Source organism: Macaca mulatta, chromosome 7, assembly GCF_049350105.2.
Source record: "Macaca mulatta isolate MMU2019108-1 chromosome 7, T2T-MMU8v2.0, whole genome shotgun sequence".
Taxonomy (NCBI): domain Eukaryota; kingdom Metazoa; phylum Chordata; class Mammalia; order Primates; family Cercopithecidae; genus Macaca; species Macaca mulatta.
Genome location: NC_133412.1, coordinates 132070150 through 132081013, shown reverse-complemented (window position 1 = coordinate 132081013; position 10864 = coordinate 132070150). Strand labels below are relative to the sequence as shown.

General features: G+C 37.6%; 1 long non-coding RNA gene across 1 annotated transcript; it reads left to right on the top strand.

Annotated features, from left to right (window-relative positions):
- The first annotated feature begins 1055 nt into the window (after nt 1–1055).
- LOC144330264 (uncharacterized) lies at nt 1056–8877 on the top strand. Its single transcript, XR_013396286.1, has 2 exons — nt 1056–1942; nt 6981–8877. It is a non-coding gene; the product is annotated as an uncharacterized LOC144330264 (long non-coding RNA).
- The last annotated feature ends 1987 nt before the right edge of the window (nt 8878–10864 follow it).

Below are 10864 nucleotides of genomic sequence, written 5' to 3'. Positions count from 1 at the left end.
TATTATTTCTGTCTCCCTGGAGAACCCCTGACTAAAACATTGCACCAACCAATCTTCAACTTTTCTTATTTTTGAATAACAATGACAACAAAAACAGAATAAAAGAAAGAAAGAGAAAAAAAGAATGTCCTTTTCTCTGTGTTCATTCTGAAACTCATTTCTTACACTAGGAATTGTGTGTTCCTTGCCTGATTCTCTCCCAGCCTGTTTTCTGCATTGTATCATTGGAAATAAGCCTAGGAATTACTTAAGTCATGCATATAAAAATGAAAACTAGAGAAAGAAAACATGAGGTAGTAAGGTGGTAAATTACTAAGCACTGGGGTCGGCAAATGTTTGAATTTTTGCTTCTGCTTTTCAAGGTTTTGTACTGTTGGGTGCATTCCAAACGAGGCCTCAAGCCTAGTCATCTCAGTAGGTATTTTTTTCCTTTTCCTTTTTTTAAAACCGTGTTATCAATCATGCTTTCCTAAAGGCTCACAGACTATTTGCAAAGCAAAGGGGAGCCTCAGTGTCCCAAGGCAGGATTACCATTTGCTGCAGGAATTAGGAATGAAACCGAGGAGGATTCAGTCTTGCATTGCTCTCTGTGTTTGAAAAGGGGGGGAGAAAAAACTGACAGTGCTCTGAGGACTTGAAAACAACCAGCATGACTTGACCATTTGAAAAAGAAATCCTGGAGCAGCATTCCAGAAACACGAAGACAAGCTCAGCACTGTGCAACCTAAGGAGGTCACTCCTCTGGGAGTATTTCATGGAATTAAGAGAAATGACTTTTAAGAAGTAGCTGTCTGAATGAGAACAATTGCGGACTTTCTTTTTTTCTAGGGCTGAGCTCCATGTTCACTAGTTTTAAAACACAAAGGTTAAGCATAAAATGAAACAGGAAAAACTAAATATATTTTCCAACTGTCTGCTTGCGGCCAGCTGCCAATCAGCCTAGACTGGGTGGTGACTCTTGCCCTAAAGTTAGCAGAGAGATAGGCTGGATGGTTTTTCTGGCTTTTTTTTTTTTTTTAAATAAGTATTGCATTTTAGTCATTTTAGTTGTGAAAGGCTTTGAAGTTTAACACGAAAGAACAGATAGTGGTCAGAGTTTAGGTTTATAAACTCACTTCTACTATTCAACAGATGCAAAAAGCACATGGTTTCTTGTAGCTTCAGTTTTCTGATCCATAAAATGAAAATGCTGCAAGGCTGGCTTTTTCCTGTTATTCAGATCCTGCTTTAAGCGTCTCCTCTCATAGAAGTATCCTATCTAAAGTGTCTGCCACCAACACCTAGCTGCTCCCTGTCACATCACCAAGTTCTAATTTCTTCCCTAAACCCTGCTTTTTTGTTTGTTGCCTGTCTCCCCCAGTTAGAGTATAAAAATTACGAGGGTAAGAAACTTTTATTTCTTTATGAATTCATTTAACAAATATTGTTTAGTGACTTCTCAGTACTAGATACTGTCCTGTGCCCTGGGGATACATTAGTAAGTAAAGTAAGGAGATGCAGTCCTTGTTTTTAGATAGAGAAGTCAGGCCTGGAAATAAGCAAATAAGCCTTGAAATAAGCAAATAAGCAAATCACTTTGTAACATGTCCAGTGGCAATCGGTGTTTTGAAGAAATAGATATGGGAATTAAATGGGATCATACAGGGTAGGTGGTTAAATTTATACAGGGTGGCCAGGGAAGGCCACTGAGTACATAACATTTTAACAGGACTTGAAGAAAGTGAAGAAGCAAGACCTGGAGCTGGGGTATTCCAGAAAGTGGGAACCCCCAAGGGAAAAGGCCCTGTTTGGTTGTTCCAAGGGCAGTATGGCTGGTGCACAGGTGGAGGAAATGAAGAGGACAGAATGAATAGATCATAATACAGACTTTTGGTTTCATTCTGACTGAGATAAAAAGACTGGCTGGTTCTACTGTGGCTGCTATGAGAAGAAAAGATTGAAGGTGAGCTTTGCTGGAAGCAGTGTGAGGTTAGAGCAGTGATCCAGCCAAGAAATGAGGGTGATTTGGGCGGTGTGATGGCAGTGGCAGTGTGCACACAAACTTTGATTCCAAGATCTCCTGATAGACTGAATGCGTAGTGGGGAGGAGAGAGAATTAGCAATGTCTCCCAGGCTGTAGCCTGAACAAATGAACAGATGGAAAGATTAGGAGAGAATAATGGTGAAGGCAAGGATGAAGAGTTTGGTTTTAGACCTATAAACTAATTTTGAAATACATATTAGAAATCCAACAGTAAATGGTGAACATGTTCAGAACTCAGAATTTCAAGAGAAGATATACAGGCTAGAGATATACATTTAGCAAACATCCTCAAATAAATAACATTTAAAATCATCTTTTTCACCATTGTATCTTCAGTGCCTAGTAGAATATTGACACTCAATAAATATTTTTCTAATGAATGGATGAATGTTATGAGGTTCAATAAGATAATGGGCAAAAAATTGGTATTTTTCAAACTACAAACTCCTTCAAATAAAAGGCTAGACACAATATTCTAATATTATGTGTTTTGTTTGTTTGTTTGTTTGTTTGTTTGTTTTTTAGGCGGAGTCTCGCTCTGTCGCCCAGGCTGGATTGCAGTGGCCAGATCTCAGCTCACTGCAAGCTCCGCCTCCTGGGTTTACACCTCAGCCTCCCGAGTAGCTGGGACTACAGGTGCCCGCCACCTCGCCTGGCTAGTTTTTTGTATTTTTAGTAGAGACGGGGTTTCACCGGGTTAGCCAGGATGGTCTCGATCTCCTGACCTCGTGATCCACCCGTCTCGGCCTCCCAAAGTGCCGGGATTACAGGCTTGAGCCACCGCGCCCGGCATTATGTTTATTTTATAAACAGAAAACCTTTGAATGAACAATATTATGTTTATTTTATAAACAGAAAACCTTTGAATGAACAATAGAGTTAGCAAGAGTACAACCAAGTGCAATTAGAAATCTTGCCTCCAACAGAAACAAACTCCAGATGAGTGTTTTCCCCCTTCTCCTTTTGATACTTAAAGTTGATAGAGTTTAATGCGCAATTAAGGGCAGTAAAGCTTCAGAGAAAAATGAATGCTAGTGAAGTATAGCAATTTTTTAAAATAATGATCGTTCAAACTGTCAAAAAGGTTTTTATAGAAAATTTCAAACTGTCTCAGAGGAAGTACTTTTCCAAAAGGTAATTATAAAACTATATGGATTTCACATGGACTTTCCCTCTCCAGATCACTCCATAAGTCTAAATTCATTTGGCATCATTTTGCATTGAATAATAATAGTCTTGACTTCCATCTTTTTGACTTTTAGGCTATAGTATGACATTTTAATATTTTTAAAGTTTCTCGATAAAAGGAAACTACTGTTTAGGGGCTTAAGCAACCACCCAGTAAAATTATCTGGGTGTTTTTTTAAACACATGATAGATGTTATAAGTCACATGATCTACTCCCTCTACCGGTTATGGAAATATCAGGGTTAAAGGTTTTCTGTCTTTAAAAGCTGAGCATTCTGATGTGAAGATTTCAACTTTTTCTAGACCAAGAGGGAAGATAGGCAGGTGGGTGAATGGATGGGTGAGTGGTGAGTAGATGGATGAATAGATAAATGGATGGATGGAGGGACAGATGAATGCAGAGAAGTGAGGGCTAAGGAGAAAAAGAGAAAAGCAGGCAGGCATGAGAGTGAATGGGAAAATGAGATATTCTGACTTTTGACAAATTGTCAAAATAACTCAACAATGTAAAGATAGCCTTTATAACAACTGATGGGCACAACTAATATCTCTATGGGAAAAATAAACCTTGATGCTTATTTCAGATTATACACAAAAATTAACTTGAAATGAATCATAGATGTAAACGTAGAAACTAATTTATAAAATCTCTTGAAGAAAACACAGGAGCAAAGCTTTTTGACCTAGGTTTAAGCAAAGAGTTCTTAGATAAACTACAAAAGCATGAATCTTATAAAAGAAAAAAATTGATATATTAAACTTTAGCAAATTTTAAGTATTTTGCTCTTTAACAATCACTGCTAGAAAAAGTGAAAAGTCATACCAAAGACTGGGAGAAAAAACTTGCAAAGCAAATGCCTGATAAAAGCCTTCTAGTTAGAATATATAAAGAACTTTTACAATTTAAGAATTTTAAAACTAGGTGAAAACTTTGAAGACATACTTTATCAAAAGAGATATAATAATGACAAATGAGCATATGAGAAGATGCTCAACATAGTTTTCAGAGAAATGCACATTAAAAACCACAATAAAATACTAATACACACCTAATAGAATGGCTCAAATTTAAAAGAAAGAAACAAACAAAACTGACAATGACATTTACTCTCCAGTCATGAGGAAATAATAGGGACCAGATTTACCTTCTGGCCAAGAACTATTAGAAAACCAAGCAAAATATATGAAATAATAATTTTCAGAAATTAGACAACAGGTATCACAGGGATACAATCCCAGAAAAGAGCAAATCAAGATGAGTCCTGCAATTGCACCAGCTCATAACCTGGCAGCAGTTCCAGGATGCAGTGCAGGGGGAGAGAACCCAGATAGAGCCTAAAATTTTACCAAGTTTAGGAGGCAGAAATTGGAGTTTCAGGAGACCAACATGGTTAGAATTTGTGGGTTAGAATATTAGAGAGGAGTAATCTACATAGAGAAAAAAAATTCAGAAATCTGCAGAAAGATTCACTTAAGACTTTTGATGAGTACTTATAGGAAACTATCTGAGGTTAGGAAACAAACCACTGCGTAGAAGCGGGCAGAACAATTTCCCGAGCTCATACAAGGCTGGAAATTGTTGCTGTTTCCACAAACCAGAGTGGAAAGACTTCCTGACAGATGGATATCAGACAGAACTTTCAGAAGCCTCAATAGTGCGGCTAACATCAGCTAAATTAAGGTACTCTAAACCTATGCAAAAAATTTCAAAAGCACAGTTTGAAAGCATCCAGCTGATTTCACATAATTTAAATATACAGCAGAAGAAAATCCAACACTATTTAAAGAAAAGTAACAAAATTTAGCAACCAAAAATCTAAAATTCACAAGGCACAGGATCCAATCCCAAACTGTCAGGCATGTAAACAAGTTGGAAAAGATGATGCATGACCAAAAGAAAAATCAGCCAATAAAATCAGCTCCAGAAATGACATACACGATGGAACCATTAAATAAGGACATTCAAATGGTTATTTTAAATATGTTCCATATGTTCAAGTAGATGATAGAGAAAAACCTGTTGGGATTAACAGATTAATTACAAAGGAAAAGATCAGTGAACCTGAAGACACAGCAATAGAAATTATCCAAAATGAAGCACAGAGAGGGAAAATGACTGAAAAAAATAGAGCCTGTGTGACAATATTACACGATTTAACTGCTTGTAACTGTATTCCCAGAAGGAGAAGAGGGGTCAGAAAAGAAAAATGTTTGAACAAAGTATTGCCAAAATGTTTTATATTTGATAAGAACTGTAAATCCATAGTTCTAAGAAGATCAACAGGACCCAAGTGAAATAAATGTAAAGGATACTATTTCAAGTGACATTATAATAAAATCTCTGAAAATCAGTTATAAAACTAAAATCTTAAAAGAACCCAGAGAAAAAAAGACATATATTCCAAGGAACAGAGACAAGAATGACAGCTGACTTCTCTTCAGAAACATTGCAAGCCAGAAGAGAATAGAGACAGATATTTAAAGTAATGGCAGTTAGGAAGGGGAGGAGGGAAGAGAAAGAGAGCTGCCAAATCAGAATTATTCATTCAGTAAAAACACCTTTGAGCTGAAAGGTGAAATAAAGTCTTTTTCAGACAAGCAATAGTTGATAGAATTATCATCAACAGATTCGTGCTATAAAAAATATTAAAGGTAGTTCTTCAAAGAGAAGAAAAATTATAGGAGATGGAAATCTGAAATTACACAAAAGATTGAAAACCACTATAATTGCTAAAAATGTGAGTGGGCAAATTTAAAAGCCATTTTCTTCATTTTTCACCTCCTTAAAACATAATTGACTGTTTAAAGCAAAAATAGTAACAATATATTGTGGAGTTTGTAACAGAAGTAAAAAGTACGACAATAATGAAGCAAAGAATGGGAAAGGTGGAAGCATCATGTTTTATAGTTTTTACATGTGAAGTTGTATATTACTTTAAAGTAGACAGCGATAAGTTAAAGATGCATATTGTAAGCATAAAAGAAATTACTTAAAAACTGAAACAAACATATAAAAGCAATAAAGCCAATACCAACAGTGGAAATAGAAAGACTGACAACATCAAATGTGTGTGAAGATGTGGAGCAACTAGAACTTACACTGGAAATATAAAAGTACAACTACTTTGGAAAACAATTTGTGGTTTTCTACACAATTTAAATAAACTTGCCATAAAACCTAACAATCTCACTCCTAGGTATTTATCCCCCCAAATTAAAACATATATTCCACATTAAGACTTGTACATGATTGTTCACAATAGCTTTATTCCTAATAGCCTCAAACTGGAACCAAATAACCGTCAACTGGTGAGTGGATAAATTGAGCTATGTTTATACACATATATGTGTATATGCACACACATATACCAGCATATTACTCAGCAATATAATAAAAGTAACTACTGACACATGTCAGAATACAGATGCATCTCAGAGGCATAATGCTAAGCAAATGAAAGAAGCCAAACAGAAAAGACTCTTCTGTTCAATTCCATGTACAGTTGCCCCTCAGTATCCATAGGGGATTGTTTCCAGGACCCCCCCAAAATACCAAAATCCATGGATGCTTGACTCCCTTATATAAAATTGCCTAGCATTTTCATATAACCTATGGACATCCTCCCATATACTTTAAATCATCTCTAGATTACTTATAATACCTAATAGAATATAAGTGCTATGTAAATAGCTGTTAATACTGTATTTTCATTTATATTATTTTTATTGCTAATTTTGTTGTTTTTTCTCCCATATTTTCAATCCACAGTTGGTCAACTCTGCAGATGAAGAATCTGGATATGAATGGCCTACTCTATATGATATTATTAAATAGGCAAAGACTAAAATGACAGAAACAGGCCAGTACTTACCGGGACCTGGGAGTGGCAGGAGGGAATTGACTGCAAACATGCAAGAGAGAACATTTCAGGGCAATAGAAATGTTCTATGACCTCATTGTGATGGTGGCTACATAACTGTGTACATTACCTTCCCAGCATTCACCTAAAAGTTGCAAGCCTTCCACAGAATCTGCACCAAAATAGATACAGATTCTAATGCAACTGTGTAGATGAGGATTCCTAGTGATTCCTACTACACCATCTTCCAAGCATCATCTACTAACTTGTAGTTTGTTAAGCTAAAATAAGACAGGAAAGAAGGACAAAAGAAAGAACAAAAGGAACAAACAGAAAACAAGTGGACTTATGCCCAATCATATCAATAATTACATTAAATGTAAATAGAGCAAACACTCCAGTTAAAGACAAAGCTTTTCTTACTGGATGAAAAAACATAAAAGCCCAATACATGTTGTTTACAAATTATTCCCTTTAAACATAAAGATACAAACCCCCAGTTAGAAAAAAAGAGAAAACACAAATTGCCAATATCACACTTGATAAGGCATGTGCACAGCTGCTGATATTTAAAGGATCATATCTACTATGTTCATATTGAAGGTGTACAACCTAACATGATATTACAACTGGCTAAATGTTGATTCAGGATACTTATTAATAATTACCATAACCCATGAATTGTGCTAACCAGTTCATCTACATCTTTTTTATTTAGTCTTCCCACAACCCTGTTGTGTAGATGCTGTTTTTGTTCATAGTTTATAGATGAGGAAATTGAGTTTTATAGAGGATAACTGACTTGCCCAAAGTCACACAGCTTGTTAATAGTAAAACCGCTTACTTTTTGGACTCCCATCCTGGCAGTATTCCTAGAATCATAACTGTCTCATCAGAATGAATCTAAATGCATATATTATTTTTTAAAGGAAGAACAGCTTGTCTTTTTCTGAAACAATTCTACAGGCTGAAAGTCTTGAAGGAAGAATGGAAAAGCTACTCACTGAATTGCTGCCACTGTTGCCGTGGAAACCTGAAAAGAGATTACATACACATCAGTTTTACAACTCCATTTTTAATAGGTGCAGAACATAACCACAGGCTGCTGACTCCTCATGGAAAATTCCCAGAAAAATCCATCTAATCAAAAATCTCTTCAGCTTTTTTAATACAAAAATCCCAATTCACAGAGTAAGCTGAGCTCTGTCAGAGAGGGTAGATAATGATTCTCTTTTCCTGAACTGTTGCTCATCCACTGACTGTTGAGGAGGGAACCAAGACAAAGAAATTAAAATAATGCTGAAAAGCAAGAACAAGAAACTACAAGGCATTGGATGCATATGTCATAAGAGCCAGGTCAAGCGGCACTGGAGGGGGAACTGTGGGTACTGACTTGAACAAACGGTAAATATCAACGAGATAAATATGCAAATGTAAAGTGGTCCCACCCATGGTAATAAAGGCAGCATCCTCCACTGGGAGCAACATGAACGCTGTTTGGCAGCACAGACCTAACTCTGTTGAGCATTTCAGAGATGCTGATGTATAGATGCTGTCAATGGGAAGTTGGTTGCCACAGTAAGATGGAATTCTGAAGCTGAATACGGTATAAGTCTGTTTACAAAGTAAAAGTAATGTCCTTGCTTATCTAAAAAGTCCCGTTCATAAGTCCCCCTAAAAGCTGATTTGAAAAGTTACAAAGAAAACTCAGCAAGAATAGTAAGTAGTGAAAAAGACATGATCTGCCAATTTTCATGACTTTGAACTTTGGGTTAGCCAATAAAAATGATTTAGTAGATATATTAATTAGGATTGGATTTAATTGCAGATGACAGGAACCTCAAAGTAACCATGGCTTAAACAACATAGAATTTTATTTCTCTCTCACTTAAAAGTCTGCATAGGCCATCTGTCGGTGATCGGCAGCTTCACGATCATCAGAGATCTAGGCTCCCCAGCTTGTTGTTTGACCACTCTCAGCATGCAGTTTCTGACTCATGCTCCAAAATGGCTGTTAGAGCTGCATCCCACATATCCACAGCAAAGCCAGCAGAAAGAAGAAAAGAATGGAGAAGGCCACTAGTTTTCCCTTTAAGGACACTGCCCTGAAGTTTCCTACACTTCTATTTACATCCTATTGGCCATGTCCCATGTGGGCTTGATCTACCTGTGTGCCCCAGACAAGCAGGATTTCACATGTTGAATAGAAATAACCAGAGAAAGAGGGAGACAGTTGTTCTCTGTATAGTTTAGGGAATCACAGGACTCAGGTTTGATTCATTCATTCATATAGTCGTTCAAGACACAATTATTAGTCATATGGTATGTGTCAGACTCTGTGTTCGATTCTGGAAATAAAAAGACAATAGCAACCACATCAATAAGCAAATCATTTCAACACAATGTGAAAGGAATTTCACAGAGGTTAAAGAAAGTAGCTAACTTTGCTGTGTTGCAAGAAAGAGCTTTTAAGAAAATTTCACAGAGGAAATGCCATGTAAACTAAGTCTTTAAAAAATAGGACTTTGCCAATGAAGAAGAGCTGGAGGAGAGGGTGGAGGAGGGGCAAGTGTTGGAGAGTACTGGAAAATGGAGAAGCTATTCCAGACAGCAGGATGAACAGATGCAAATGTGACAAAATATGGGAAAGTATAGCTGCTAGGAAATGCTCAGGAGTTCCATAGGACTTGGAATGGGGATGAGAGATGCAGGAAGAGAGCCAGGGGGGAGCCGTGGTAGTAGATGAGGCTGAAACACAGGCAGAGGCCCCATGGTGAAGGGTTTTGTGGATAGACTGGAGAGCTTACACATCATTCTGCACTCAGAAGGAAACCACTAGAGAGATCTAGGAATGAGAGGATCACAGTGAGATTGGATTTTGAAAGATTAATCTGGAAGATGTGGAAATGTGGAAGAAGCCAGGAGACAGGCATGATTGAAAACAGAAAAAAACAAAAAAACAAACAAAAAAACCCCTGTTTATTTATTGAGCACTGACTGAGCATCAACTCTTTGCCAGGCACTCTACTAAGTGCTACAGACACCAAACGGAGTGCAACAGACACAGAAAACACCAAAGGCATGCAGAAGAGGGAGAGACATAAACCAGTGTTAACATTGCTCTGCAGCATGTGTGAAAACAGGAAGGTGGAGAATGATCTGGGATGACAGTAAAGAAAGTGCCCAACTCTACTGGGATGAAACCAGAAAACTTCAAAGAAAAACAAACTTTAGTTTGTGAAAGCTGATCAGAAGTTTGACAGGTGGTCAGAGGCTGCAAAAAGCATTCCTGGCAGAGTATATGGTACCTACAAATATAAAGAGTCATGAAGACAAAGTGCAAGTAGTTCTCATTGAACTCATTGTGCAAGTGTCAGGGATGGAAATTAGTCTCAGGTGAAGACAGAGGCAGCTGGGGAGTCACATGATCAGACCTGGCAAGAGGTGCTGGTCAATGTAGGAAGAGATGAGAGCCTGATTTAGAGTGGATGAAAAGGGAGGTCACCACGCCACAGATCTCCACTTCCTCCTTCTGATCCACCCCATACCCTTTACCACTCTGCTTTATTGACCAGGAGGCTGCGTTGCATGAATTGCATCAATAGGTTCTCTTGTATTCTAGCTTCCAGTTGGGTTCAACCAATGAGTAACAACAGAAGATTAATTGGGGAAGAGGACGTGAAGAAGTGAGGTCAGGGGAGGTATTTATCCCCTCAGTTCCAGGCCTGTGCAGATACATGGACTGGCTTCACACTCCTGTTGGGAGGTCCTGTCCCCACAGAGACCTCTTGTG